Source organism: Parus major, chromosome 7 (genome assembly GCF_001522545.3).
Source record: "Parus major isolate Abel chromosome 7, Parus_major1.1, whole genome shotgun sequence".
Classification (NCBI taxonomy): domain Eukaryota; kingdom Metazoa; phylum Chordata; class Aves; order Passeriformes; family Paridae; genus Parus; species Parus major.
In genome coordinates this window covers 16193792-16221559 of record NC_031776.1, presented here as the reverse complement: position 1 = coordinate 16221559, position 27768 = coordinate 16193792, and the positions used below count along the sequence as shown (strand labels likewise).

The 27768-nt window shown below is 39.6% G+C and overlaps 1 long non-coding RNA gene across 4 annotated transcripts in view; it reads right to left on the bottom strand.

Annotated features, from left to right (window-relative positions):
* Positions 1-27768, bottom strand: part of LOC107207805 — a 98129-nt gene that overhangs the window by 59248 nt on the left and 11113 nt on the right. For all 4 annotated transcript variants that reach the window (XR_004498303.1, XR_001522954.2, XR_004498302.1 and 1 more), the window contains exons 3-11: positions 25236-25353; positions 23850-23895; positions 15242-15318; positions 14950-15092; positions 10144-10271; positions 8348-8536; positions 5332-5443; positions 2957-3084; positions 1724-1818 (exon numbers count right to left, since the gene is read on the bottom strand). This is a non-coding gene — a long non-coding RNA (uncharacterized LOC107207805). The remainder of the gene's footprint in view (positions 1-1723; positions 1819-2956; positions 3085-5331; positions 5444-8347; positions 8537-10143; positions 10272-14949; positions 15093-15241; positions 15319-23849; positions 23896-25235; positions 25354-27768) is intronic.

The following is a 27768-nucleotide window of genomic DNA, read 5'->3' as shown; positions in this document are numbered from 1 at the left end:
ACGCCCAGAGGGGATCGCACCATGCGGGGATCCCGCCCAGCAGGAATCACGCCCAGAGGGGATCGCACCATGCGGGGATCCCGCCCAGCAGGAATCACGCCCAGAGGGGATCGCACCATGCGGGGATCGCGCCCTTCAGGGATCGTGCCCGCGGCCCGGCCCGCCCTTGCGCACGGCCGCCGACAGGGGGCGCCCGCGCACCGCGGAACGGCCGGCGCTGAGGGGCCGCGGGGCTGAGGGGCCGCCGGGCCGGGCCGGGGCCCGCCCGCTGCCGCTGCCTCTGCAGCTGCAGCAGGGCAGGCTGTGACGGGCTGGGGGTGCCGAGCAGCTGCAGGTGGCGGCGCCGCGTTGTGTTTACATCGGGCGGAAAGGAGCGCGATGCGGAACCGCGGGGTTTGGGCTTTTCTGTGAGAAGGGCGAGAGCGGCCGCCTGGGCCGGAGGGTTGGGATGCGCTGCGCACCCAAACTTCGTTCAAATAAAGCATTCGGGATACAGACGGAGGCAGAAGAGCGGCCGGCTGTCCCCGAGCGGTCCCCATTGGGTTTGCGTCGCCCAAGGAGCCCTGGCGCTTTGCGGCGCCTTAGAGCGGGCAGCAAAGCCGGAGCAGCCCGGTTCGAACAGGCCATAGTAAAGAACAGTGCCTGCTACTACAGAGCTGCACATTCACGGAAGGGTTTTAAAACACACGCAGGGTTTGAATTCTCTCTCTTCCCCTCACCCCCCTTTTTTTTTATAAATTTAAATATTCCGGAAGACAACTGTCCGGTAAACTCACGGCATTTTCCAACTGGAATACGGCTCTATAGCCTGTGACAATGCACAGTGGTTGATGAGTTAGTTCTAGAGGCTTCTGAATTTTAATGATGTTGGAGATGATATTGTGTGTCCTTCAGCTTGTTAGAGTGACACTAGCACTCCATAAATCATAATACCTGTGTATTGTAAAATCAATACAAAAGTGCTATCTCAGCGCTAAACCTTAATAAGTTTTTCGGTGCTCTAGCAGCCTAAACTTTGCTGTAATGCCATTGGACCTGCGGGTTGGGATCAGAGCATGCTTAATTTGTTTTGTAATAGAGACTTTTCTTTAATGAAGGACCGATTAGTAAAGCTTTGGTTGCCACTCTAGTGATCAGTTGGCAGAACAGCCTCTGCAATTAAACTCGTGTATCTCTGTCCTGAAGCAAAAAAGCAGGCTTAAACAGTCAATAAATGTTAATCCAGTCAGAACCTGTCTGTGCCTTTGAAGGCTGCCCATGAGGGGTTTTTCAAATCACATTTTTTTCATCATTTTAAATATGGAGGTCCCTATAGAGCTGGTACGTAGCATACAAGGCCTCCCACTGCTCTGTAATAAGATCTGGCATACTAACAGCTTTCTGTACAGATCTGTCATCGTTAGGTTTGTTTGTCCCTCCCCATTCCAGCGTAACTATCTGTATAGTTACTGGTTATGAAAAAAGGCATTTTGCCTTTCTCACACGCGAGAGTAAAAAGGTTGCTTCAAAGATCTTTATCTAAAACGTATCATTATGGATGCATATGATTTTTATAATTTACAAGCATCTCCCTCCAACTTTTTTTCCATTATTATTTGTTTCTTTGTGGGATGATACCCAGGGGAGGAAATTTGCATTTATGCATAAGCTGCAAAGCATACATAGGAAGTATGGAACTGCCAAACTGTCCTTGAAACAAGCACGAAGAAAAGTTGAACCTTACCTAGATTGTTGTTGCTCTCTAGGATATGCTTCTCAAGAAACACTGCCAGATAGTCATCTGTCTGCTTTCCAGCCTTGTCTGCTTGATTTCTTTTCCTATGAACAGGGTAACAAAAGCAAGCTGATAACTAAAAGAGTGAGACTAAGCAGCAAATTGTCAGATAGAGTTGAGGAGGGCAACTCTTTTAGAGGGAAAGAAAGGCAATTCCCAGTCTTTCTGTTTGGGGAAACAGTCTTTGCTATGAACTTCATTTTCTTCAATTTCCCAGCCTATTTTTCTATCTACTCCTTTAGCTGCATGCATGATGGTACATAGAACATTAACAGACATGGGAGAGTGTGTTAAATTTTGTCTAACTGTAACTGGCATCTTCCTTATGTTGTTTTGTGGGATTTAGCTTTTGTTCTTCATTGTGAGACTGAGAGCTTCACACAAAAAGATGAAGAGATTTGTGTGAATGATTGGATTGGAAAGAGGAATTTCCTCCTGTAGAGAAAGAGGCAAAAGAAGGGTAACAGTCTCTTTTTACAGAGGACCAAATTCATCACTAGCACAACATTCTGATTTCCCTGGAAGTCACTGTTCCCTGCCAGCATGACCTGGGAGTGTTTGGAGAGCACAGAATGAGAAGGGAAACTTGTGATGGGCCTCTGGACAATGCAACCAGTACAGTGCAATCATGCAGGGTTTCAGCAAAGGCAGCAAGTGCCAATATTGTGATGGGATGTTCACTGCTCTTTCCTGTTGGCTGACAGAATAGTACAAACCACCAAGTTGGCTTTAGCTTAAGAAAGGAAGCCAAGGAAATAATAGCTAAGTGTAGTTCCGTAGGCATTATTATTAACTACAGTCATACTACTTACAAATATACACATATAACCTCCATATAATTATTTTAAATTATTTTTAAATTTTAGACTTTTAAAAAGATCATTATGATTTTTTTTTTAAATACAAAAATATACATTTGAAAAATTACCACTCTTCCTTCCTCTTTTTTCAACCTCTGCCATGGTGCAAGACCAGTCACAGGCAGTGACAGAAGTCATAATGTAACCACCTGGTATATATCAGGGTCAGTCTGAGGTACACACTCTCTGATAATTGAATGCAATAGGAATGTATTTTTTGCTATCATTTGCTGTATTTCCCTTTTCATTATACCTGAATCCATCTTTCGTTTTGATCATTTAATTCAGACTAGTTATGGTACAGATACTTGCCCTGACTTACCTCTTTATGCCACCTCTGATTTCAGCCCTCAGGATGTATTTCTTTCAGCAGTCAGAATTATGCACTATCTAGCTGGAGTTTTGTCTTCCTTCACCCTCCTGTGTTCTCAGCAGTCAGTGGCAGCAGACCTTGGATTCCCATTCGGTTGGGTTGTATGCAACGTTGCAGAAATCATAGAGGAGATTCTTTTAGAAATACAGAAATCAAAACTGCCAGGAAAAAGAAGCCTGGCAGTGCCTTTCAGAAAAAGAATAGAACAAGCAGAGCAATTCCAAATAGGCAAAGGATATCTTTAAATATTGGGACTTGCTTATTCAGCACATAAAGCTGTAGAGCCCATACAGTCCTAGGGCAATGACAGCACAATGGCTTGGATATTGATGGCCTGAAAGTCCTCCTGATCCATGAAATATTACACTATTATGTTCCTCTACTTCCTATACATGAATTTTTGCATGTAAAAATATTGGGTTTTTTTTTCTATTGGGATATGTTAAATAAACTTCTTACACATTTTTGACTGCATCTGGCTCGTCATGTAGTTTAGTCAGCACATCCCCAAATTTAAGAAAACAGAACTTAAGCCAGACAGCTGTTGAGTACTCTCAGAAGGGAATCAAAGGGAGCAAACACCTCTTAAGCAAAACTGTACGTGAGATACTTACTATCACAGTAGACCTACTAAAGGATGGAGAAACACAGCACTTAAAGAGAGAGGATGCTCACAATGTCTAATAAGACAGGGGAAAGTGAACATGAGGATGGACAGACACTATCTGTGGCCTTGGGGTTGGCCCATGGCTGTGTATAAAATCCCTCTGGTGTTCTCCTATACATCTGCTCACCTAGCCCTGCAGTCTATTTAAGTATTAACTAACCTTGCAAGAAAACAAAGCTCAGATGAGCTGAACTGATGTTGATTTCTTAGCCTGGGTCAGTGAAACTGGCTTCTGACAACATGGTCACAACCATGGTGAGTAAGGTCAGTGGAAAGCAGCAGAATTAGGGAGCCATGCATACTTTCTTCAATCAGCAAATTCAGTTTATTTGGTGTTACTGGGTACTTGGCCAGCATGTTCTGGAGGACTTAGAGGAGTTTGTGTGAAGTTGAGCTTCCTATATAAGCTGGAACTGGGGTGGGCAGGTGAAGTGGGACACTAAGCACTAAATTCTCTTTACTTTCCACTGTGTACTAGCACTTGCTGAATGAAATCTCCATGGTCACAGCCTGATCATGATCATTTTTGCAAAGGGAGAATAAATCAGAAAATTTTAACCACTCCACAAAGTGACAAATGGTGCCTGAAGAAGCACATACATATCTCCTACATCTGCTTCACGTGCTTTTCCATTTGCACACTCTTTGGTTGCCCACAGGTGTAGGTCAGGTCAGAGTCACACCAGCTGTTCTGAGTGGGTGCCATCTCAGCAGCTGGAAGGAGTAAAGGAGTTAAAAAGAAATTTGGAACAATTCTCCTGTGAGCTAGAGTGGTCTGGGCAGCCTCTCTAATTCTGAGACAACTGAAAGACTCTCCCAGAAATTTAGGAGCCTCTGTTGTTTCAGTGAACTCCCAGGGTCAACTGCGAGTGGCTGCAGGAGGTGAAACTTTAAGCAGACTACAGCCTTATAAAATTTCAGCAGACACATACTTGAAAGCCTAATGATCAGTTTAGCTTGGCTTAATTGGGTTTATGTGTTCAAGGATATCCTGGCAGCTACTCTGGGAGAAAATTAAAGCTGGAACAAAATTTCGTTGATCTAATGGAGAACCTGAGCCTACCTCTGCATGAGAGGCAGCTCTTAGCTGATTTTTTGTAGTTGGGAAGATGGGCTGTGCTCAAATATTTCACTGTTCATCAGTCATAAACTCTGTTTTGGGGGTGTGACAAAGCTCTGTGCTTGGGAAGCTGGTGAGTTGGCTCACTGCTGCTTACTCACTCACTTTCTCTCCCTTTCAAGTCTCATCCACCCATTGCAAAAATGAGTCCGTGATGAATAGACTTTTGAATTGGCTTATAATTGGTTATTCTACTCTATAATATTAATTTTCATCTTCAACTGTTCATTGATCGAGGAATACTGGATGTGGATTGTTAGTTTTCTTCGTGACACTTATATTGAAGAATGATTTGGAGAGCATGTTACTGCATATTGATGACATTCCGCATCTCTTATGTGCTTTTAGAGTCTTTCTCTTTGCTTCTTTGGAAGAAGCAAATTTAGCTTCCAAGGCTTGCATATTTTACCTATTTTTATTTAACAATCAACTATTATTAACTTTTAAAAATGCTGAAGACAAATAACAAAACATGCAACTGTATCAAAATTAAGAAACTCCCCTGAAAAAAGAATTAGTCAACTTTGCTCCCCTTACCAGTCTTTCTGATTTGCTTTTAAGTACTTCCACTTCCCTGTGTATGCTGCAGTGTTTCCAGGTGCATGGTAGTGTCTTGACTTCTTGGGCATTCTCACAGACCAGAGTGAAGCTGAAACAGAAACATTTACAATCAGGATTATTTATGCTAGTCAGCTCACTGCAAAATGTGTGAATATAACGAGTTATGTGAGCACTTATGAACTAATAATGCACTGAGATCATCCATAATATGGAAATTCAACAAACAGCAGTTTGCCACCCACAACTGGAAGAGATGACTCAGTTTTTTCTCTGGGAAAGAATGACATTGTCACTGCTACATGCAAAGTGGAAAAGGGCACTGATTGCTGCTTCATGTGAGTATTTAGTGGCCTGGACATGGATCCTCCCTTTGGCACAGCTGGTCCAAGGGCTTCAGGGACTATGTGCCCTCATGAGGGTTGCTTTCGTGGAGAATTTTTCTGTCAAAACTGCTTGGTGCATTATTCAAGTGCAATAACCTGCTTTCAAACTTCCCTTGATGATTTAATTTCAAACAAAAAAAGCATCACAAGGCTGTACTCTTTGCACCTCAAACTTCCATATTTTTAACAACTTGCTGAAAGAGCCTGCCAAATAATGTAACTTTATTTAAAAATTTGTTTATTTTTTCATTGTCTTCCAAGAAGCTGCAAAATTAATTTTAATTAAAATTTGTATTTAGGAAACAATCAACAAACCACACACATAACCACATGCACAGCTTGATCTGCTGCTGGGGTGAACCACGGTATGCCAAGCTTCAGCCTGAAGCTAATTTTTTACAGCCAAGTTATAAAGCCCTGAAAAGGGGGTTTTATTGTGGAAATGCTGACAGAACCATAGTGGTGCTACTGGCTGCCTCTCTAATTAGTTTAAAGAATGGAAAGTTGTATTTTGGAATATGTGGTAAGCCCTCTTTTCCTGATGTTGCTGGTTTACGCCAAAACTACAGGATTAATTTGATGTTATTACAAGATTGAGAAGATGAGTTTTTTGCTGTCATGAGAGGTACTTTCAGGCAGCAAACTGGATTTGTACTTTCAATTACATAAATAATAAATGGTGCAATTTTGATTTGGTTTTGGTGACAGTAGCGGATCCCTGCTGTGTTCGCTCTACTTTGAAGAAGACGTGGAGTCCACGTGGTGTTTCTTGCATGTTTTCCAGAAACTACTTTTAAATTCCTTCAATAAAAGTTACTTTTATTCCTGTTTAAGTGTTTTGTGGTAATGTTTACAGACAAACATCCTGCCAGCAGACTAAAGTAAATAAAAGACAGGACACCAGTAACATAAAAAACATCATTTTACTACTGTTCTCCCAGCACCTGCACTCCGTCTTTGCCAGAGCTCCCCATTTGTAATTGTGCCTACCTGCTCTGGCTTCCACTGGTTTCAACTTTTGCAGAGTACAGGGAAGTTAGCAGGCCACTTGCCCTGCTGCTTTCATTGTCTACTGCAGGGTTGCTGTAGTATTACTGGAGTCAAGCAAACTTCTGTAATTTACCATCTTTTCAGCAATACGTAGTTATTTTTAAACTAAGACTCTGTGGCTGTACATCCTATTGCAGGGCTTACCAGCTGCTGCTAACAGGCCCACACCTTGTGCACCAGCTACCCATGACCAGTAAAAGAGGAACATTCCTTCCTCCAAAGGTAGGGCAAACATAAGGGAAATGAATAGCTGCAATTATAAGATTACACAGTCTCATGACATACCAAGCATGTCTTAAAAACGTGCATAACTACACAAAAATTACTTGACCCAGTGATTTAAATGAGACAACTATGTGATTAAGTGCTGTGCTATACTTCCATTTTCCTAATGTTTGCTTGGTTTTTTTTTTCTCCTAATACAGTACCCACAGTGTCTGAAAAATGTTACTCACAGTTACTACATAATTGCTGGTTCTGCTGTTGTTGGTGTGATGGGGCTGGGCAGAGACCTATGCATCTGGGGAGAGCTGTAGTGAGGGTCTAAAAACTCATGTATATTTGTTTAAAAAATGCTGCTATTCCTTCAAGGGTGTACAAATCCTCATTAGTTATTATACTGTCAGGGAAAAGTGTTACATTTACACCTGAAAACAAGCCATTGCAATTCCTCTCTCCTTTTTGGATAAAACTGTGACTTCCTAACAATGTCCTGTTGTAGTCAACATTATGCCACTTGGCACTACAAGGATTAATTGAGAGACAATAAGAAATTAATCTATTCTCTTTCTTTCAGTCCCTGCTTTCTACTCCCATCCATTTGCAAGGAGTGCCTATGTCTGGTACTTGACATTACCTGCAGAGGCTTTGACACTGAATTTAGTATGTCTGCTGAGATTACACAAAAGGGAACAGTGGATTATTTTCGAAGTGCTAATCCTTAATGCAAGAATTAGTGCTTGTTCAGCAAAGAAAGGTCTCCATTTCCTTTCTTCTTTGTATTTTATTTGCTGCCACCTAGGTGGGAGGCAGCCTCTCAGGACCGACCCGATGGGCTGGTGCATCACAATTTGACTCAACCAGATCTGACCCAAGAAGCAGTGCTCAGAATTAGATCACAGTCGCTGCATGCATTAAGATCTGCAACCTACAGTAGCTCTTCTAGTCTGCTGAGCAACCAGACTGGCTCTGATTGAAATTACCATTTTGATGCTCTGACCTTCAAATCTCTTAATAAAGCAGAAAACGACTTGTCCGCTTGTCCTTCTGGCTCTGGGGAGGCAGAGTGGCACCAGCTGAGTGAGCCAATACAAGATTTAACTTAATGTATGCTCCCAAATACAGCACCAAGGCAAGAAGGGAAAAAACAATTGAAGAGGCTGATCCTCCTGTACAGCAGGGACTGCTCCCACTGTCACACACAGAAGGTCAACAGGGGTCCTGCCAGTGCTTTACTAAATGGGCAGTAACAAACACCTCCCCCTTCAGCACCTGGGTACATTTTAAAACCCACCACCAATCCCACACTGCAGCATTCGCTCCAAATACTTTGTACTTACATAAACATGGACGGATGACTGGCCACTCTGGAGCTACTGAGCTCCTCCTCACAGCTCAGAGGAGAAAAAACAGAAATGGGGAGTTTCTTTAAAGATGGTGATTGTAGCAAAAGAGAAAAATTTCTGTGCTATCTGAAGATCACATGTAGTTGTACCCCATGGAGCCTGGAGGAAAAGACAACCTCATCTCTGAAAAATAAATTTTTCCTTTAAGTGCTGTGCCACCATTTGATGTTGAGTAGCAGGTAAAAGCTAGTGGTCTGGTATATACCAGCAACAGAGGATCCAGTGAAATAAACTGGATTATTTTATATCTGTTTGCACTGATTGCATTTCCAGAATAAATACAGGAAAATACCAAAACAACAGCTTTCAAGGCTAGTAGATTGCAAGATTCTTTTTCAACCAAGAGATATAAAAATAATTATGTCATACTCTATGCAAAAATCACTGAAACAAACTACACCCATTTTCCTGCCAGGCACGCTTACAAAAATAAATAACCTTTCTGCATGAAACTACTCATCCTGAAATTCAAAGAAAAAGGAGTAAAACCATTTGCCAAGGTCTATTGTAAAAAAACAAAACAAAAAAACAAAAAAAGGAGATATGGTAAAAACAAATTGAGAAGACTGGTAAAAATAAAAATTAAATGCATAGATATGTGAGAAAATATTTTATGTTGCATTATCCATGAAGCTGATAACTGGATCTTATTTATTAAATGTTGTCATTATTAAAACTAAAATATATTGATGTTTTTCATGAGAATCTACACATACTTTTATTGCTTTGTAAAATACTATTGAATTTTACTCTATAAATCTGAACTTTGTACAGATTTTAAGGGTGTTCACTTACACATACTTACAAGCATACATAATTAATTTTGAAATATACCTTTTTGTTTTCTTTTAGTAAAATCCATACATTGCAGCTGACCTAGATTTTTAATATAAAAATCTGTAAATTGCAATTTAGTGTATCTAAATAACTTTGGTCTGGAAATTTTGTAGGAATAGAACTTGGTTTTATATTTCCAGTAATTCCGGACCTCAGCCTCGGGGAAATACACTGTGAGCATATTTCTAATGCTATTTACTCTTTCAGATGAATAGAGTAAGAATAATAATTGGTATTTTTACTGTAGTATATTGTCAAAGTGGATGAAAAGGGCAATTAAGTAAGAATTGCTGGAAACCTGTATCAGTGTTCCAAAGAGTTTGATTAGTTGTTGAGAGAGGACCTGGTTTGGTTTGATTGAGTTTCAAGGAAGGTTCAGGTTGTTGTGACTGACCACAGAGAAACCCATGATGAAGGCCTGGTAGGTGCTCATTCAGGCTTCAGTGTTTGAGGAAATGTTACATGCCACCATTTCCCTGGGAAAGCAGGAATTCCATGTGGAAGACAAATGACCAGAGAGCACAAAGTGCCTCCAAGGGGTGCGGCATTTTGTCTGTCCTAGACACAAAGAGCACTACAGGTACAGATCCTGAAGGTGACGTCCAGCTGGGAGTTGCAATAGGTTCAGTCACACTAAATTGACAGCAGGCTCAGGGAAAGTGCTTTGTGCCAGCAGGGGCACTGTACCAGAAGTGCATGGCCATGCGTGAGGGCCAGCAGAGCAGGGGAGTGGGCTGGACACAATGCTGTTCTCATCACTGAATGAAGCAGACAAGATGCAGACTTGCCATCTCTCTGCCATCTCCCTGCCATCCTTATGTGGCCCTGCTTGTCCCTGTGCCACCACCCACCCACGGCCCTGTGTCCAACCTCAGGAGATTCTCTTTACTCACACTTGGGGCATCATGCAGACAGAAGAGACCATGTAGCCTCAACCTGTAGCCTCTTCTCCAGTTCTCTGTTGTTCTATCACCTTCACAGAACTCCATGTCAGATCCCTTCAGGATGGTGCACCAGTTCCCTGTGGGGGAAGAGGCAAGAATTGGTGCTGGGTGCCCCACACACTTCTCAATATGAGGTCAAAATCTGACACAAATGAGCCTCCAAATGCACTGTCTATAGAAATATTTAGAATTGTTTTCTAGGCAGGTCCCACTGGCAATGTGTATTAAGCCTCAGCTGCATAGTAGCTCAGAATTAAGCTCATTTTTTTGTAATTGGAGTGCATATTTTCTAGTGTACTGGTACCTACAGCATGAATCTCCCAGTTTACCCAGTTTACCCTTCCCCTATCATTTATCCCTCTGCAAAAGAATTGCTAAGTGGATCTAGAAGGTGCCATACTAATCCAATAGGCAGGTTTATATGGAATAGATATTGAGTGCTACTTAATGCTGCTTCTACTGAGCAATATGGTAACTGTTCTAGTTCTTTGTAAATCAACAGGCAAAGAACAACAGGAAAAATATGCTTCAATAAGCAGAAAATTCATTACCCCAAAAATAAGTAGAAAGAAGAAAATACTTAGTACTATGCTTTCCTTAGGTACCTTTTGAAAAATTTTGATGACATGTTCCAAATGTCTAAAACGTTTATGAAAAACCTGTGAAGCTATAATCTGTATCCTTTTCTTTGAGGGCTCTTTAACAGACCTTCAGAGAAGTCCCAGAGATGTTAGCCAACGCATTAAGGGTAATGAATCTTGGCATGAAAGAACAGCACGGCAGCAGCTACACATGAAGCAGCCTATACCATAAATTATCTCAAATACAAACCAAATTCCGCTTGTTTATCATGTATATAAAGCACCAGCATTCAAGATTCCCTCCAGAAGTGCTGGGCTGTGTGTAATATTACTCATAGCATAACAAGGTCTAGTTCTGTCATTGCAATTTCTTCTTTTCTCAGATGATAAACTGCAGACATGCAGCAATAGGAAGGCTATCCAGAGAAATAAAAATATCAACAGGTTTACCAAAAAGTCTGGTGCAACTGCGTGAAGAGGTGAATAAATGTCACTGCAGATGTCCTTGAAGTATTTAATTAAGTCACCATTAACTGACAGAAGTTCTTTGCTGGTGCAGCACACTGCAGCCCTGTGGACCTCAATACTGAGAATGGATTGATTAGGAGTAATTCAAGGTCAGAATATAGCAGAGAATGTGCAAAACCCACCATTCTGCATGGAAATATATATATATATCAAAGCAGTTCCCCTCAGTGCCAATATTTACCTGCCTCTGCTACCTCTGAGAAGGAATCCCCACTTGTGTGTCTAGGACATTGCTAAATCTATGAAAATAACCCATTTTAGCACAGCCCTACCTGCTTCAGCTAGGCAGACATCCTCCCACCAAAGCTATAAGGGATGATCAAAATCTCCAGGAACCAGAATACAAGTCTGGAAGTCATAAAGGATTGGCAGCAGAGAGGTTGCTGAACAAGGAGCACTTGCCTTGGGTCCCACGGGCATGTATTTTCAGGCAAAGCAGGCAATGGTGACATGATGCTTTGCCAGAAGTTAAGCTGTGGTTTGTAAATGTTTTTATTTAGAAATGCAGTGGAAACCTCATCCTCATCCTGTGGAAACCTCAAATGCATGTTGCATTTGCACATCAAATAATTTTGGTTTGGTGGGTCTTTCTGATTGTGTTTCAGCAGTCCAGGTTTCCCTGCCTTTTTAAACAGCGTAACAGGCAAACTGTAGGTGAGGTGATTTCCCCTAAATACCTGAGGTACAAGGTTATGCAGGTTCAATCAAAATTGGATGTTCCTCCCAAGGAATGAGGTAAAACCAATGTTGTTTAAGAAACATATGATCCTGTAATTAGAACATTTCCTGTGCTGGAGTTATCAGAGTTTTTACACTTAGGATGCACATTACACTTTCACTGACTGAAAAGTCAGCCAGAGACTCTGAATGTGAAACTGAACATCAAGGTAGATGGCCCTTCTGGAAATCAGTTTTTCAGCTCAAGGAAAATGGAAGCATTTATCTATCAGACTGCTTGAGAGAGAAGACTGTAATTAATTGAAAGTCCTTGGAGGTTTGCAATGTTGGAAACAATTCCCAGAGAGGAAGGTATCAGTACAAAGTCACAAAAAAGCTGCTGACAGGTATGAGCTGTATATCAATGATTTCTGCAACATTTATCTTGCATTAGTATCATAAAGTGCAGAAATTTGTGGTTTTTCTACAAGCAAATACAGTATATACTTATTGTGTATATTTATATGTACAGAATATTAATCTCCTAGTATCTACCACCTGTTTACACACACACAAATGACATCCTGTTATAACTTAATTACAGTCAAATTTGAACATCTGCAGCATCTTTTTTGTGACTATTTCTTGAAAAGAGTTCTTTTGTATAACTATTGCCACCCCTTTACAATTACCTCATAGAACAGCAATGTATGAATCTGTATGAAGCAGATGCAGTCAATAAGAACCTTAAAAAAAAAAGTAAGTATTTCCACAAGACTTATGCTACCTGGGAATTTATCTCTTGTAGCTGAAAGATTCTGTTAGAATTTGTGTATAAGCCATGTCAGTTTTCTGTGGCAGATTTTGTACATAATAGCAAGTTTCTTTTTAGTTCAGGGCAAAAAGTCATCTTTGGAGCAGTTGCCCCAGCAGGAGGATAAAAGATGATGGTTGGTAATTACATCAGGTTTTCACTGTTGAGCAGATGTTCTTGCAGATAGATTTTGGCTGGCATTTATAGAACATCAGTAGTGAATCTCATGATAGCATTGGAGGAAAGCTGCCACTAGTAGATGGAGCTGCCTGCTTCTTTGAACAGAAGAAATAAAATAAGAAAGAAGTGAAAAATATGTGAGATAAACTACCTCACAGACTGGTTTTCGGTTTTTTTTTGAAGAGTTAGACTTAACACTGAGTTACCTGAGTGTGGCCCAGCTAGTCAGACCTTGTCTCAATAATCTATACATGGTACCAGTTCTCAATATTCAGAGGGGTGGCAGTACTCTGCATAGGTCCAGCATTAGAGAAATAGAGGCAGATTCAGGGCTGGGGCTTGGGGGCAGCAAAGAAATAGAAAGCTAAGAATACCCCTTTCCTTCCTGAGAGCAGTTTGAAGAAAGCTGGACAGCAACCAAAAAGGCAACATAAAAGTTATTAGAAAGAGGACTCAGCTCAACTCCCATGTCTGAATTTATAGTGGAAGAAGCAATACAGTGGGAAAAAGGATTCTACTTACATCTTTGTAGGCAATTCTAAATGCTTAAAAATATTAACTAGATATAAACCAACATTATTCACTGCTGAGATGCAGAAGCATTATTTCCTTCACTGTATCTTTGGAAAATGAGCTGCTTAAGCCCACGCAGGAACTTGGCTGCAAAAACATGATTGTAGCTCAAAATCTCAACCCTGTGCTCCGTCTGTAGATAGGTTTCTGAACAAGCCCTTTTTTAGGTGTTAAGTGCAATTAAAAGGCAGAATGGTGAAAATACACCCCAGTCTGGGAAATTCTCAGTATTTCTACCAAAACAACCTTCTGAAGACTGAACACATTTTTAAGTCAGCCAATTCAATGTAACTTTCTACATTTTTTAATGCATTGATTAATGAAAATATAATATCATAACTGGATCTGGACTCCTGATTTGACTGTGCTGTGGGCTGCCAGAATGTCTGTTAATGGAAAGATTTATTGACAAGAAGTGTTTTAAAAACAGGGCATTTACAATTAGATTAGAACCATTCCCCTTCATTCTACCTATCCTCAGGAGTGCTGACTTTCAAAATCCCCTCTTTATTGTGTTGGGTGAACAATGCTAAAAAAAGCTGCAAACCTGTCCTTACTGGCAGGTGCCAGCTTGCAGAATCAGATCTGTGATCTCCACTCTCTGTATCCTGAGCAGGGCATCAGACACAGCAAGAAGTGTCAGATGGAGTTTCCTGTGCAACACCAAGGGTGTTGGGAGTATTAAAAAAGATTGCATGGTTGCACATGATTTGCTTTTAGCTCTAAGTTCCAAGAGGGGATATTTAGCCCAATGGCCAAATTACAATAAATTAGGAAGATTTCTTAAGGCATTTAGGGCTGTTACATTCCTTGACTGCAGCTAAAGGTGTTGTTTATTATACTCACTCCAGGACTGAATTTTGCTGCAGTTCTTCAAGGTTACTAGTAACTGTGTTACTGTCATGAGAAAGATCTGAGTAAGAGAGTAAGTAGAGTAAGGTTGCTAGAAGAGAAAGTATCCAGAATGGGGAGGGACAAACCAGCAAGTGCTTACATACTGAAAACTTGAATTTTAAACAGTAAATGAAAAACAGCCTCAAAATATCTCTCTCAAATAATCCTCTTTTATTCCTTTCTCTCAGTTTTGAATTGAACTAGACAACAGAATTGCAGTGAGATGGGTATGGCCTAGGGTCCACCCACAGTGGGATGATGCTGATGCAGGGGGCTCTGGTCAGTATCAATTTCTAGATGGAGAAAGCAAGCAGTTTCAGATCTGTAGTGTCACTGCTCACAATGCATATTTTCCCAAACAGCCAGAAGACAAGAGAAAGCCTTTTCTCTTAAGTTTACACTTAGGTAATGAGCATTTTTTTTTTTCCAATGTGTTTCACTCCTTTACCTATGGAATAATTTGGTTATTCTCAATAGTATGGTTTGACTTTGCAAATGTAAAACACAAAAAGGAATTCAGCAACTCACATGGCTAATACCTGATTCCATTGTGGTTTTTTCATGGTGTCTCCTGTCCACTGGCAAGGTGAGCTCATTCTGCCTTGCTTCCTTACAAATCTCTTCAAGTGCACTGAAATGCAACTGGTTCAGTTTTCCTGGGAATCTACAGTCTGAAAAAGAGGAAGTGAAATTCAGGAGTACACTCCAGGTGTCATTGCAGAAAAGCACCCCAAAGAAAGTGAGAGGATTAAGAACCAAAAAATGGAGGATAAAGGAAAGGCTGAAAATGCCTTGCTTCAAAAAGATAAAATGAGATTACCTTGGTTACCATCTGATCCACATGGTGTGTTCTTGACCTTTTTTGAAGAAATGGTACTCAATTCACAATACCATCACCTATATTTGTAATAAATCAAATGAAAAATGTCACTTATTAGAACATTGAGGTTTACTATTCAAGTGATTAACTGAGAATCATTTGTGTGATTAAATGCTGGAAAATAATTTGATTTCACATGAACCTATAGCATGGTTCTCATTACACAGAAGCGCTGCATATTAGTTGAAGCAAATTAACATTCAAAGAGTTTCTGGAGTGGCTCCTAATCACAGGCTGTTAATTACTATCATTACATTCGACTGCTGAAGAGACTAACCGAGGAATCAGTCTCATGATCTTGGTATTTGAAAGTGATCTTCACCAATAAAAACATGTCAGACATACAGAAATTGCAAATTGCTGAATTTGCTGACACAGTGGAAAATTCCGCTGACTATAAGTACCCATCTGGTGATAGATGCATTCTTGACACAGTTTCAGTGTTTGGACTTAGGAAATAATGAGTATCAATGTCCTAGCTAGGGAATATGCAAAGATGAAGGAGCCCTTTGTATCGTTAATTAAGGAAAGTAGTAGCAGAGCTCGTTCACAGATAAGTGACTGTACATAATAATCATGTATTTATGTGAGGAACTGTTATGCTATATTACTATAGTAGCAATTAGGTTTTCACAAAGCAGTTTTATTAAAAGGCATACTTATGTAATAAATAAACAATTTCCATGGCAGATTAATTGCACATGGCTTAAAATGGTCACCATGCTAAGTGAAACCTATAGAGGCAAATTCTTACAGAGGCAAATGTACAACTACATGTTTACAAGTGAATTTATTTTTCACCTGTAAATCAAAAAATTACATGCATGAATTTCAGGATGAATGCCTCTGTAAAAAGCAGACCCATGCATGATTTTTTCATGAAAGAAAGACTCAAGCTTTCTGTACTCAAGAGACATGGAAGGCCAGCCTATAAACCCAAGCAGAGAGAGGAGAGGAATCTCTTGAAAATGTCAGATGCCCCACTTGGAATCTGTAACCTGATGATGTGAGAGATCTTTCCTATGGGGCCTTCCAACATATTTTCTTAGCTTGGTCTTTAATATACAATAAAAAGAACAGGGAGGGGACAGCTCTGTTTTCATCCATATGGCAGGGAACCATTAACATGCTTTCTCTGATACAGAACAGCTCTATAGGATTTGGAATTAATATATTGTTTCTATTATTTCTCACATAACTCTAAATTATATTCAAAACAGTGCAATGACATAGCAAAGCCAGATGCTGTAGTACATTAATATTTCATAAAAATATGGTTTAACACTTTTTCAGTTCATGAAGTATCTGTAAACAGACAACCGCCTTCTTGAATACATTCATTATTGGAAGTTATTGTACTATAACACAAGGAAATAATTCCTGATTAGTTGCTTGTTTACAAAATAATTCATTGCAGATACTCTATATTCCTGTTGATGGCATGCTACAAACACCAACAAGCTTTTCTGAACAGAAGAAGGGTTCCTGCACTTCTGAGATGGTGGTCACCTACAGACAATATATTGACAGTTTTGCATGCTATAAATGTTTAGGAACTCAAAAAACTCAATTACATTTCAAAGAAATGCAATCTCTTTTTGGGTGTTATCAATAACCTTCATGGGAGGGGGTACTCTGAGAGTATCAGCTCAGAAAACAGCATGCCAAAGTAGCATATAAATTTAGTAAGTTCTCCTTCAAAGTAGATTAACGCTCTCAATTGTCCAGGCCATACTGATGGACAAATACAGATTAGGATCCAAATCCTGCCTTTGACCATACACACGAAGCTCCTGTTGAGTTCCTATTTAATGAACACCATTAATTTTCTGTAATTTATTTGAAATTTCTTCAGAGAGGTTCTTTGAAATGATTCTTACTTTCCTGCTACAAGGGAAACCCTCTTTTTCATTCCACAAATGGTGCTTCAGGAGTTAAGGGGAGCTAAGTTTAAAAGTTGACATACCTAGATATTTTGAGGTGGTGGTCTTGTTTTGGGTTTTGCTTTTGTTTGGGGCCCCTGCCATCCCACAGATTTGGAGCAATTCAGAAACAGTAACTTTCAAATTATCTCAGAGAGATGGATCAAGTGATATCAGCATTATTTGACACTGCACCTGAAGAACCTTAGTATTTAGAAAATTAAGGAATTTTGGGAATCTGCATCTTTTTTCATAGTTCTAACTTCCTCTGGAACATAGAGAACTAGAACTTAACCTGCTACAAGTAAGTGCAACCTAAGTACAGCCCAGACAGCTTTGAGTCATATGTCTAGTTTGGCTTGTAGAAATGACTCTGTATCATCAAAACAAACTTACTAAAGTTAAAAGAAAAATGTACAGAACAAAATATAGATATAGACACTTTAAAAAATGTTTTATACACTGAGGATCATCTATCCCTACTTAGTTCCTCCTAAGGAAGTCTGAATTACTGTCCTTGGCAGGCAATGGGATGACAGTGTCAGTAGACCCAAACAAAAGTTCTGAATTGCTAAATTCTTTGTGCTTACACCAGAGCCACAGCAGTACTTTGAATAAATAATCAGAGAAAATGCTTTGCAAAGTAATGTTCTTTTCCCCTTAGGCTCATTGGAGTAGTGCTTTTGAGGTCTACTAGGTCACTATTAGAGATATTAAAAAAATATTGATTGCATCATTGGACAAAAATAATGTTTAAAACACAGCAACTTTATTACTAAAAAACAGACTGTGCATTATTGGAATGCCCAGAAGATTAAATTAAATAATATTAATAATTAAATGTAAATTAAAATGATGTTTCATGGTGAAAGATATTTGCATGTCTTAAATGGTTTCTTGATCACATTAGAGTCTCCACTGGAGTAGTCACCTCACAGAGTTCAAGTAATTAAACACTATTTCTTTCCCTGCAACCTTAAGTTGTATGTCCTTTTGGTTAAATGTGATTTTTGTGGGTTGTGGTTATCCAGATTGTTCTGAGTGATAACTTTTTCTTGCATAATTGATAAAATATCTGTTTGCCAGTTTATCTTGTTAAAATATGTTTGTTCATTGTTTTAAGTGTGGATGACTGTGAGGAATGGGAGCCAGGAAGAGGGTGACAAGGTGGCAGTTAAATGTGTGCAGAAGAAACCTGCCTCAGGTAATCCTTGCGTTGCAAGACCCTGCCTGGAAAACACAGAGGTGTTGCCCAGAAAAAGGTTTCATCAGGCACCCCAAGGAGAGCAGTCTGAGGACTGCAACGCAGGCAGTCAGCCACAAACGCAGACAAAATGCTTCGGTTAGCTCAGGGCACATTCTGAGCGTACAAATCAATGACAATTAAAGCAGATTATGAAAAAGCAATAGTAGATGCTTGGGTCTTTGTGTGATTAAAGTGAGCTGAAAGTGCCTGGCCAGATTCTCCTCATATGCTGATGGGTTAGAGATTACTATAACTCTGAGGAGGCAAAGTCTCTCATTTCCTGGGGACCTCTGAACCCGTTCCTGATGGGAGATCACGTAATGACTGGGGGCCAGTTCTATTATTGAGACTCTGCTGTCACTGCAGGCGCAGTAACTCAACTGCCCATGCTCAGACAAGACATATTGCTGTAGCAACTCCTGTAATTTTTTTTAGGATACTTTGGGTCAGTTTTAATGTATCTTTGATTAGCCTGTTTCTAAAAATGGTCTTGCAAGAATCCAAAGGCCACAAATGTTGCCTGAAAGTATAAACTTTCAGATATCCTCCTGTATCCCTACTTCCTCTCCCACAGCTCTGTTTTTTTAGGAAGAGAATAAAAAATGTAAGATGTGTGCAGAATAATTTCTTCTCAGCTATATTAAACTAATTTCCTGTAACCAGATGTTTATGGACTGGCTGTATTGAATGTTTTCTCAGGATCGCTTCATTTAATTATTACCAAATAGCCCAAATATTGATGAATTTATCTAATCACTTTAAAAATTCATTAGTAATTTTGCTGTTCAGAATATTCTGTGGCAAGGAGTTCCTCAGGACCCTATTTGTACTTGACAGGGCTCTGCCAATCCAAAGAGTCTGACCCATTGACTTGAAGCAGTTTTTCTTGAAAGCCAACCACAAAAATAAAGAGCAGTAACAATCCTGGGAATCTATCATATGAGAGCAGTGTGTTTAAGAGAAGTAGTTTCCTTAAAGATATAAAAATAACCAGACAGCTTGCACAGTTTCAAGTGGAAGAATTATATGTACACTATACACTTCAGGAAATAAGAGAAGTGGGTTTCCACATTTATGAATGAACACAACTGTGCAAAGCCAGGTATAAAAGCAAATAAACTTAAAGGTTCCCTGCTGCAACACAGCAAAATTAGTGAAGTGATTTCAGCACAGAAATAATGAATGTGCTCCAGGCTTTTGGCTGCAGGGAGAATTCTGGTTCTGGAGATCTGCACAAACTGCAAAAGCTTAAAGAATATTACAGGGGAATATTAATTGCAATTAACTAGAGATTATTTTTAAAGCAAAAGAAGGTTTGAATAGTTCCATAAAGATACTGAAAGAAGGCTTGAGGATGACAGGGTAGGTGACCTGAGGAGATTGCTACTATAAGGTGCTAAAAATGATTTCACAATAAATCAAACCTTCAGCTGGATATATGAAGTCAACAGCATAAACTTTCTACATATAAACTTGGGAAACTGAAATAGCAGAAATAACCTACAAATTAAATAGATACAGTGAGAACAGTATTATTGCTGTCTGTTCCAATCAATAACTACTCTCTTATGAATGATCAAGTTATTTAGCAATGCAAATGGGGACGTTAAGGGGTCAACGCAACTGGAGGGATGTTACAATCCCTAACAACCACATTCTTTTCCACTGACACACAGACTTGTAAACCTGAGAATGAGCCATGCCACAAAGGAAGTTTGATCTGGTGTGTGTGTGTGTGTTTAAATAACCACTGAGGCAAAAACTCATTTATAGCCAAAATCATATCAAAAACAGCATGGAAAATGCATTACAGATAAGGAACTGGTGTTACATAGACTGTAGGTCAGTACAGAACAACCAGCAGCTGGTGTCAGAACTCAGAAATCAAGGGGGAATAACTGAGCTCAAGTACACTGTTTTGTTGAAATGTACCTGATTACCCTGAGCCAGTGTCCTCTACCAGCAAGGACTGGTAGAAACTGGCAATCTACCATAGCTCTATCACAACAGAAAATATGCCTGTGCATGGAAATGAGAGGAAGACCTTTGTTGGTACAACAGAACCCATGTTCCTAAATTACCCAAACTTCAGACCTAAGTGACAATAACACTGAACTGCAGTGGCAGCTGGGAATGGTGGTAGAGGAAAAGGCCAAAGCAGGGAACAAAGTTTAGAGGCTGCAGCAACAGTTTGTCAACACCTCTGTCAACTCTTTAAGATGCAATTCTATATCTTCATAATAAAAAAAAATAAAAAATAAATAAAATCAATGAATTGCATTTTCTCTGTGGTGGGCTCACTCTTTCTCCCCAAATACTTCAGTGCCCCTCATTCTGTCACTGGAAAGCTACCAATCTGTCAGTCACAGCCCCTGATGTCTCACCAGTAATTCTTCCTCTCGCTTTCCAAAAGCAATTGCTGCATCCACAGCACTCACAGGAAATCAGTTTCTGTATCTTGCCAGATCACCAACTGCTTCCAGCACCTCCCAGCTCAGCTCCATCCATGCTGCCCTTCCGCTCACTGCAACAGCTTTCAGGAGCCTTCTCTGCCAGTGCTGCTTTGCTCTTAGACACAGGCTCTTGGACAGAGCTGAACAAAGCTCTTCAGTGCTATCCTGAAATCTTAATAACACTTTTCCCATCAGTGTCATATAAAGGTAACAAGGGAAAAACACAACCGATTTCAACTCCAGTGTGAAGTGTGACATTTCAAAGAAGTCTATGGCAGATATTTGTATGACAGATACCTCACAGTTGTTCAGAAATCTCCTTTACTCTCTGGTGTAATTATAGCATTTTTATAGAATTATTAGGAGCAATTCCATGTAGTTTTTCTGCCTGCAGAGTGCAGCAAAAACCACACTGTCTGAATGTGAGTTGGGCTACTCCTTGCTCACCTCCATAGTCTGTGGTCACCTCAAACAGGAAAGGGAAACTGGCTCACCTCATCCTGCCAGTTGTTTTCCCTTCATCTTAACTCATCCATGAGAGCCAGTGTGCTAGGACAAAGCAGCCATCCCCACACACCTGCAAAGCAGCGAGAATAACTTTATACAATGGAGGGGTGTCAGTGGGCTTTGCAAAGAAGAGCTTGGTAATTAGAGAGAGAATCCAAACGACAGAGACTGGGAATACTTGCTCACAGCCATGCAGGTGACTGTGGCACAGCAAGGTCCAAACCCCACAACTCCAGACTTTGCCCCATGACTTACCCAGGACATCAAAGCACAGCACTGCCTTTGTTTCCTTTCAGCTCTCCAAAACAAGTACATGACTAAGGTAACAGCAAGAGGAAACTACAAGAGAGCTTTCCAGCTCCTTGTTAATCTTAATGCACATTTTGAGTAACAGCTCCACCACAGGTATGCAAAATCTAGAAAATATACAACTAGCCGTTTTAGGCCAATAGAGATAGTACAAATACCCTTATTTGCAAGAGGGCATGTTGCATTTATCAGAATTACTTCAGCCTTTGAGTTTTTTGTACGACTTTTCCCCTTGTTCTCTTTTTGCCTCAGTAATTCTAATGAATATGTGTATGCATGTGTAGGGGATGCCATTTCATTCATACTACAGTAGGCAATGTTAAAAATGTGTGGCCCTTCAAAATTGTAAAGATGTGTGTGGTACCTCTTCTGCTGTGAGAGACAGGCCTGCAGCACTGAGCAGCTAAATGCTTTCTTGTGGCAGCAGTATTTTTCCGTGGCTGTGTGCTGCTGAAGTGTTTATCTTTGCTCGAGTTGCCTGGATATTGCAAAGCTACTTGAAATGATTCATGGGTCTGACAGATGTCTGGTACAGCTGGATGTGTCCTTGATTATCCCAAAAGTCTGGACAATGCTGTCATTCACCATTGCCCAAATTATCTCTGTATTGACTGCAGAAGCCTCTGTGACAGTACTGTAATGGCTAATTACCCAGGATACCTTTGATACTTACTTTATAGTGCTTTAGAAGAGTTTAAAAAAAATGAGTGAGACAGAGGAAGAGAAAAAGAAAGAATTGGAGTAAAAACATACTGGTGAAAGTAATATTCTTATACATTCTAAACCAGTATATGCTTTACTGTACATGAGACTATACTGCATGGGCTATTTATATTCAGCCTGTTCTTTGAAAATGGTCAGATTTCCAGCAAAATAGATAAGGAAGAAATGCAAAGAATCCTGACAATGATAAGTCATGGACAATAGAAGGAGCTATTAGCCAGGAGAGAATTGTATGTACAACATTCTTGAAAAGAAGATGATGAGAAGCCATTTGCCTGCTTTATATGTTGCTGGAAAAATAACGTTCTGCTTAGTAGATAACAAAGACTGTCATAGGTAGCAGTGCTAAACATGTATATTGTTATCTTGTGAAGCTGCCTGTGAGGAGGTATGAAAGTAAAGATCTCCTTTTCCCATGCTATCATTAGTGTGCTTATAAAAAGCAGTTTCTGCAATGTACAAGTATATTAAGAAAAGGAGTAAAAGAAGATAGAGTACAAAAATCTCATTTTAGTGAAATGATGTCTTAATGACAACTCATGTGAAAAATAACAACACATCTCTGCTTCTTAGGGCTGTCTCTCTCCTCATGGTTCAGCATAGGTCCTGACTGGAAAAGCATGTGTAACCCTTTGCCCCCCGAGTTTCAAACAATTCAGAGGTTGCCCAAGATCCACCATGACAAGGGTGTTCCCACACAGTCAGAGACGATACCCATGGACTTTGGTGAGGGGAGAATTTACTTACCACAACCAAACCTTCCAGTTCAGAGTTAAAGATGAACTGGAAGATGCCACCCCAGTGGCTTCTGTGGTGATGAACAGATGATTCTGTCCAGAAACCAAATTAGAATTAGGTGACCTAATTGCATCTGCCTAATACTGTCTCAGTGACACCAATATAGAGAATATAAAAAGAAAGATCACATCTCTGATCATGTGTTTGTTCATCTTGCTTACTATTTATCTTTGTTACCTCAGAGTAAATAATGTGTTTGTAAGAAGGTGATGGATTATTGACAAAAACATTTGGATAGCCTTTCAGATAAAAATAATAACTTTCTTTAAAACTCAGAAATTAACAGTCCTGTTAAATACTTAGAGAAAGGTGCCCTTTCCCTGTTTTTCAGGTCTTTCAAAGAGTTTGTGTTTTTGCAGATATATATGTTATACAAAGTAATTCACTAAAATATAACTGTTAAAAAAACCCAACAAACAGAATGCTTACTGTTTAAAATGCAGGGGTTATCCATTCATTTCACTTGAGTGCAAGATAACGTGCTATTATTTATATTTCTTACTATGATGGCTTTATTTTTGCAATTAGGGTTCTGCTACTGTTATTTATATTTCAAAAATTTTTCTTTTTATGGCTGAAAATTTTCTTACCTTTCAGTAACAGCAGAAGCATATATTTGTCAATCTGTTAGAATACCTGTCAAAATTAAGAAATAAGATTTCAACATTTGTAGTGGAGGAACTAACCACAGACAATCACAGAAAGGTACTGTCTACCTCTTTGCATGTTTATGGCAGTGCAAATGGAAAGACTGCACATTAAATCTTGAGCAGAACAGAAACGTTTTCTGTAGTCCTGTTGCTCGAGCTTCTGGAGGGTCGGACTCAAGTGCATGCAGAAAAGAAATAGGTTTCTACTTCTTGCAGTGTGAACTAAATCCTGAGTGCTACAAAATCTTGCAAAACTTTGTTGCAAGGCGGGACAAATATTTGGTAGCACAGACCCACTGAGAACATGCAGCAAGGTGTCAGCTAAGGACCTGCCCTGACAACATAGGAATAAGTATTAGAAAAGTTTGGCTTGAATAAAGCAATTTGATCTAAATAATCACTGGTGCTGATTTCAGTTTTAATTTTGCAGGATCTCAATGCCTTGAAGACATACATGGGGGCTGAATGTATAAATGAAAACTGTCGGAGAAATGACAAAAGAATTCAAGTACTTTTGTCTGCTAGAAATACAGACCCTTTCTCATGCAGTCCTTTAGAGCTGAGCAGTCAGGAACAGAATAATATCTGGTATTTACCTTTTCAGCTGCCTAAACAGGATTGTGTGATGCTGGGAATACAGAAAACCCCAAGGTTGTTTAACACCAGTTATAGTTGGTGACAGTTTTTGCAGTGCATTAGATTTCAGCTCTGGACTTCCCTATAGCTTTTGCTCACACTGCATGGTACAATTAAGGATTATTTAATTTGGGGCCATACACACAAACTGTCTGAGATGAGTGCATGTCTTGCAAGCTTTCCTTGAACCCAACATGTAGGAGTGAGATATTGACTGATGGTGTTCTGATGTGGAAATGTAGAGGCTTGTGCTTTTACTGGAAATTTCTGAAAAGATTTAGTTTACAAACAAACAAACCAACAAAACCAAAGCATTATTGTATTTTGCACTTTCATACAATTCACCAGGATCACATACTGGTATGGCTGGGGGTGGATGGCTCAGCAGGAAAAGGTGGCCGAGAGCAGTGCTCTGCCCATCCTCAGCCCTTAAAGCATTCTTGATGGTGGAGCCAAGAGATTGCCATAACAGGTACTGCTCCTTATGTTTCAGTACCTCTTTCTTTTGTTCTAAATTATTGAATATTTTAAAGATGTATTTTGTATCAATATTCCATGCCTGTGCTACTGGGGACAAAGTACTTGATAGACTCACCAGCCAGGTACCCAAGGAGTGCATGTTCCCTGCTTTGACTTTGGGAATCTTTGTACCATGATTTTCAAGGCACTACATATTTTTACTTGCTGTACCTGCAGCACTCCAGATGAGTTTTGGAGAGAAGGTCCATAGCACTTTCTAAGAAAAGCTGTATCTGGGACTCCCAAACTAATCTTTCACTCTTTCTTCTTCCTAGGCAATTTTGAAAACCTAGAACTCAAGAAAAAAGACTGTGTGACACAAATTTTAGATGCCACAACAAACTGTTAACTGTGAAACAGTGTGACAATAATGATATCCATTCAGCAGCTTTTCCATAGTCTCAATCTTGAACAGGATTGTTCTCAAAAAAACCATTGCTCTCCCAACTAGCTGCCAAAGCCTTATTTCTCCTCTCTCACCTCTTGTCCAATTGCAGGTAACAAAGCTAATTGCTTTACCACAGTAACTCAAGGCTAAGAATTGCACTTACATTGCCTTCACTCCTAAAAGGAATTTCCACAAGTCTTCCTGACTGGGTTTGAGCCAGTCCATACATTTATGTTCAGATCCAGATGGGACCTGAATTGGGACTATCCAAATCATGATTATGAAATGAGAACTAGGATGCATAAGGATGCATAATAGGTTGCATGTGGAATAAAAATACACAAAAATACTTCACATCTCCAGTGACTTTAGTTTTGGGAACACAGGAAATAGATAGGGAAAATGTTTTCTGAAGGAGAGAAGGCCCAAGCTCTGCAGAGAAAGTGCTGTGCCCTGGTCACATCCCATGGCAATGACTGCAGGGGGACTGTATGCATTTCTTTTATGCTTCCTATGGAAAAGAGGCAGAATGTGAACTGCAGAGCTTGAATTCACTTTATACTAATACAACAATTCAGAAATGCTAATTTTAATTAAAACTTCCTTTAGTATGCAGGAAATATGCTATACACCTAGGACTTAAGAGTTTTGCTGCAATTTTGTTTTAATACTTTAAATTAAATGCTTGGCAAGAGATGACAAAATGGGAATTTTGCACAGGCAATATTTCCTTAGATCTAAAGGTTGGCAAATACAATTTTTACTATTCGCCATTTTTAAAGACTTTACCACAATATATAAAAGAATTAACATTGTATTAGTTATTTTCACCAGAATTTTTGAAATATCTAAGGGGGCTGGAGGCAAAAACGAACCTGTTGGAAAATTGTCACAGAACCCCATATATCTCAGTATTACAACTACTAATAAGATCACTGCAACTTTCTTAACAGCTGTCAGACACATTTACAATTCCAATGATTAAAAGTTGCAAATATATTATAAACTTCACCAGATGATATTTTCCAATAATACAAACAGCCTTTGCAGCTAGGGTAACATGAAATTCAAAGGAGAGCTTTGATTACATCTAATCTGGTAAAGAAATTAAATCATAAGTATGCTTATTTCAACCAACAAGGAAAGAAAGCAAAATAATACATCAAATCCCTGACTAAGCAGTCACAATAGACCTTTAAATAACCCAACTTTCTACCATATTTTATTATCCTTTCCTAGTTTTATAGCATTATCTGCTATAGAAATGCAGGGAGATTTGTAAAACACTATAGCATTTAAGTCATTACATTTTATAGCTAATTTCTAATGTGGATTTGATTTTTTACGAGCACAAAAAGAATCTAATTTGCATTAGTGACAGTAACTAGAGAAATTTAACACCTGGCACTGGTTGTACCAGAAATTGAATATTAGTTACTTGGGTGCTAAAAAGCACATTCATACCTTCAAGGGGGATTTTTCATTTATTTATGCTGTACTCTCATGTTTATCATTACAAAAGTGTTCTTGCATCACGGTAGAGGAAAACTCTCAGGAATGTAAAAATACCATGGACTCGATAAAGGGAGTTTGCAGCAACAGCAGCAAAATGAATCATTTATACACTAAAGAATGTACAGATCCAGAAATAAATCTCCATTGAGATATAAAATTAGAACAGCAGCAATGTACAGACAATTCATTTCCATGAATGCTTTTTATTTATTTTTCCACAGATACTGCTGCTTTCCTGGAGCAACGTATTAGACCCAAATTAAGCCTCCATTTAAGGAGGGAAAAAAAGCCCAACAAACTATAGCTGACACAAAAAAGAACCACATTTCCACATGAACAATCCACGTATTTATAAAGGGTGGAAAATTAGGAGCTGCAAAATAGGCAAAGCCGCTGTAAAATGATATGGGAAGTGACATTTTACATAGCCGGCTACAATTAACACATTGATGGCATTTTGCTGGGCTCCTTGCAGTGATAATGCTGTTGTCAAATGTGTTTAGTGCACCAAATCTCCTGGAGCCTTCAGCTAGGCAGCAAGCTTTTGACAGATTGAAGGTTCGGAGATAGGCTATCATGACAGATGGAAACTGGCACCGATGTTCAGCTTTCGCCGATCACAGGGGACCTGCCCCCCTTATTCTTCAGGGCTCAGCTCTGCAACCTTCCCCCTTCTGATGAAAGCAGGGGATGGCATTGTTAAATAGTGCATCTGTGTGAGTTAGACTACTCTGATGAAAGCATAAGGCAGACGCTCTGTGAAGCAAAAGACAGCCTCTGCTCTAACTGCATTTTAGATAG